Source organism: Brassica napus, chromosome C7, assembly GCF_020379485.1.
Source record: "Brassica napus cultivar Da-Ae chromosome C7, Da-Ae, whole genome shotgun sequence".
NCBI lineage: Eukaryota > Viridiplantae > Streptophyta > Magnoliopsida > Brassicales > Brassicaceae > Brassica > Brassica napus.
This window is the reverse complement of record NC_063450.1, coordinates 29,028,475-29,032,635: the sequence shown is the minus strand read 5'-3', so window position 1 is coordinate 29,032,635 and position 4,161 is coordinate 29,028,475. Positions and strand designations below refer to the sequence as shown.

The 4,161-nt window shown below is 42.7% G+C and overlaps 1 non-coding gene across 1 annotated transcript; it reads left to right on the top strand.

Moving 5' to 3' along the window:
• Window positions 1–1,296: 1,296 nt before the first annotated feature.
• Window positions 1,297–1,401, top strand: LOC125590867. The gene has a single exon (XR_007326869.1). It is a non-coding gene; the product is annotated as a small nucleolar RNA R71 (small nucleolar RNA).
• The last annotated feature ends 2,760 nt before the right edge of the window (window positions 1,402–4,161 follow it).

Sequence of the window (4,161 nt, the reverse complement as noted above, 5' to 3'; positions counted from 1 at the left end):
GGGATAGTCAGCCTTTGGATAATAGCACTACACTCATGAGTAAGAACCACCATGCCTTCCATCTCTTTCTTTTTCTTGGTCACAACATCTTTTAGGAACTTGCTGTATTGAGGCACTAGCATGAAGACATCAATAATGGGCATAGTAATCTGAACTTCACTCATTTGCTTCTCAAACAAAGCCTTGTAATATTCCAAAAGCTGTATCTTGAATCTACCGGGGAAGGAAAGTTTTACTTCATATGGAGGAGGAATGAATGGAGCTCCTTTTAATGAAGTAGCAGCTTCATTCTTGTTCACAACTTTCTTCTCTTCTCCAACCTTTCATTTCCCTTTAGCTTCAACTATCTTCTCCAAGATCTCTTCATTGGTTTTCTCATCCACAATAACCACATCATCATCCACTTTGATGACCACCTCCCCACCTTGCTTCTCATTATCCCTAATGAGAGCTCTAGGAGACAGCTGTTTACCACTCCTAAGGGTGATGGACTTCATTGTCTCCTTGGGATTTTGCTCAGATGTTCCGGGAAGCGATCCCAAAGGGCGTTTGGAGTTACTACTCATTGAGGCAAACTGGTTCTCCAAAGCCTTGAAGTTGGAAAGAAGGTTTGAGAACTTGTTGTTGAGATCATTGTAGCTTCCATCAACTTTGGTGTGAAGGTTCTTCAACTCATATCCAATGTTCTTCTCACTTCTAGTTTGTGACTCCAAGATCTGTTTCAACATTGCATCACTGCTACTCTCTTGTGGAGCAGAAGTAGAAGATCCGGCTTGGCCTTGTGTAGACTGATTTCCTTTGGAGGAGAAACCTTGAGAGTAGTTTTGTCTAGCTTAGTAACCACCTTGTTGGTTGTTGTTGTAGAATGGCTTTTGTTGGCAGTTGTTGTACTGAAAGTTAGGCTCCTTTTTGTACAATTTCCCATTAGCATTCACAAAGCACAACTCTTCTTGACCTTCTAGACCATCAACTTCATTTAGCACAACAATCCTTCTTGTTTCTTCTCACCAACAAATTTCACCTTCTCTTGTTTAGCTCTATCTAAGAGAAGCATATCCATCTTGTCTTGTAGAGCCTTTAACTCTCTTGGTGTTTGTATCATCACCTCCACTGCCTTTGTTGCTTCTATCATGCTCATCACTGTAGACTGAATCACTCTTAGCCATATTCTCTACAAGCTCCAAAGCATCTGCTTCAATTCTCCCCAAGAAGAAACCATTGCTAGCAGTATCAAGCTGGCTTCTAAGCTTAGGCAAAGCACCTCTGTAGAAAGTACTAAGCAAACTCTCCATATTGAAGCCATGATGAGGACATTGAGAGATGTAGCTGTTGAACCTTTCATGCTTCTCCAAAGCTTTCAAGATTCCGTTGATGAAATCCAAAGATTTCATTCCTTAGCTTAGCAGTTCTTGAAGTAGAGAAGAACTTGGTGAGGAAAGCTTTCTTGCACTCATCCCATGTAGTGATTGAATCTCTTGAAAGACTCTTCTCCCATGTGTGAGCTTTGTCTCCCAAAGAGAATGGAATGTTACACAGATTTGTTTAATACCAAAAGTGACAGACCCGGTTAGAATGGTGGACTTAAGACCGATAAGCTTATGTACTGTCTTGTACAAAATTGTATCAAGGATACTTGTGACTCGGCTGAAGCCTCTCTTGGAGAAGATCGTATCACCTACTCAATCAGCTTTTGTCCCTGAAAGGTTGATATCTGACAATATTATCATAGCTCATGAGATTGTACATGGACTGCGTACCCACAAGACTGTATCAAAAGAGTTTATTGCGATCAAAACTGATATGTCCAAAGCATATGATATCGTATAGAGTGGAGATACTTGGAGAAGCTATTATATGCTCTTGGTTTTCACAAGAAGTTCGTCGAGTGGGCGATGTTCTGCATAACCTCGGTAACCTACTCAGTCCATATCAATGGAGAGGAGAAAGGGAAGATTGTTCCACAGAGAGGTCTGAGGCAGGGAGATCCCCTCTCTCTGTTCCTGTTTGATCTATGCACTGAAGGTTTGACTCATATTCTAAACAGGGCTGAGAGCACAGGCGACATTGAAGGTCTCAAGTTCTCGGAGGATGGTCCAATGATTCATCATTTGTTCTTCGCAGACGATTCTCTGATCGCAGTGAGAGCTAGCGACGCACAATGCTTGGAGATTCGACGGGTACAGAAAGTATATGAGGAAAACTCCGGCCAGATGATTAATCTAAACAAATCGTCCATCACTTTTGGGAGGAACATTGAGATGATAAGAAAGGCAAAAATAAAAGATATTCTCGGTATTACAGCTAAGGGTGGTACTGGAAAGTATCTTGGTTTGCCTGAGTGTTTTAGTAGCTCTAAAGTCGAAATGCTTCAGTATATTCAAGAGAAGATGAAGAGTATATTTCATTGGTGGTATGGTCGGTTCTTATCTGCTGGGGGCAAAGATATTCTGTTAAAAACTGTGGAGATGGCAATGCCAGTGTTCGCTATGTATGTATTCAAGTTGCCCAAGAGTACTTGCAAGAATCTCACAAGTGCGATGGCGAGCTTCTGGTGGAATGTTCAGGAAGGAAAGAATAAGATCCATTGGGTGGCCTGGGAGAAACTGTGTTTATGTAAGGATCAAGGAGGAATGGGGTTCCGGGACATCGAAAAATTCAACCAAGCGTTGCTTGCCAAACAAGGTTGGAGGCTTCTGATGTTCTCCGACTCCTTATGCGCTCGTTTTATACGCAGTAGATACTACCCGGATGGAAACTTCTTGGAGGCGGCCCTAGGAGCCAGGCCCTCATACGCATGGAGGAGTATCTTATACGGTCGTCAGCTGCTGGAAAAGGGCCTCAGGAGATGGGAAGGAGACTAACGTATGGCTTGATAAGTGGCTGTTTCTGGACTCTCCAAAAGAACCTCTGCGTAAACCTGTTATTTTCGATCTAGAGTTAAGGGTCGCTGATCTCATTGATCCACATACGAAGACTTGGGATAGAAGCAAACTGGAAGATAATTTTTTCTCCTGATATTGAACTTGTTCTGAAACAGAGACCGGTAGTTGATGAAAAGGACTGCTACGAGTGGGTGCATACACATTGGGGAGGTTATAATGTGAAATCAGGTTATTGGCTTGCTTGCCAGTTGGATTGTTCAGAGGTACGAAAGCAAAACTTAGCTCAACCATCTCTTAATGGTCTAATTCAAAGAGTTTGGAAGGTCAAAACTGTTCCAAAGATAAAAAAAATTCATGTGGAAAGCTCTGTCAAATGCACTTTCTGTTAATGTTGGATTGTTGTCTAGAGGCTTGAAGATAGATCCGAGGTGTCAGAGGTGTGGGAAGGAAGGCGAATCTATAAAGCATGTACTATTTACTTGTCTGTCGGCTAGGTTGGTGTGGGCGCAATCAAACTTCCCTTTTCCTCGGCGTGGTTTTGAAAATATGACCCTATACGAAAACTTCAACTATTTGCTTTCCCCTCCCTAAGAGTATACAAGCCCCGGAGGTCATAGCTCGTCTTTTCCCATGGATCCTGTGGGTCTTATGGAAAAACAGAAATTATTTTTTTGTTTGAAGGTAAGGAGTTTCCTTTGCATGATACGGTGGCAAAGATATGGGAGGACTCTACTCATTGGTTTGAAGCTCAGAGTGTAGTGGAGGAAGAATTGCAGTTGAGACGAAGAGAGGAGCTATCTAGAAGCAAATGGGAAGCTCCAAACGGAGGAGATTTAAAGTGCAAAATATCGCTTTTAAGTGGTCAAAACAAAAGAAGTTTCTTGGAGCGGCGTGGGTGTTGAGAAACAACAGGGGAGAGTCTTTACTTCACAGTCGAAGGGCTTTTGGTAATATAGGATCTTTTGTGGAGGAAAAATTCACTACTTGGATGTGGGCTATAGAATCTATAAGAAGTCATCACGTCGACAAAGTCATCTTCGAAGCAGAGTTTTCTGATTTGCTGGGAGCAGTAAAGAGGCAACGAGATTGGCCAACGCTAAGATATCAGGGCTCTGAACTCAGGAAAGCCCTTGGTGATTTGCGGGGTTGGTCTTTCCGGGTTATAGAGTCGAGGACCAATCGGTGCGCAGGAGCTATTGCAAAGAGTGTTACGCAGGAGAGGTGGTCACAGTCTTACGTTGCTCAAGGGAATCCAGCTTGGCTGAAGGAGCTTTTTGAA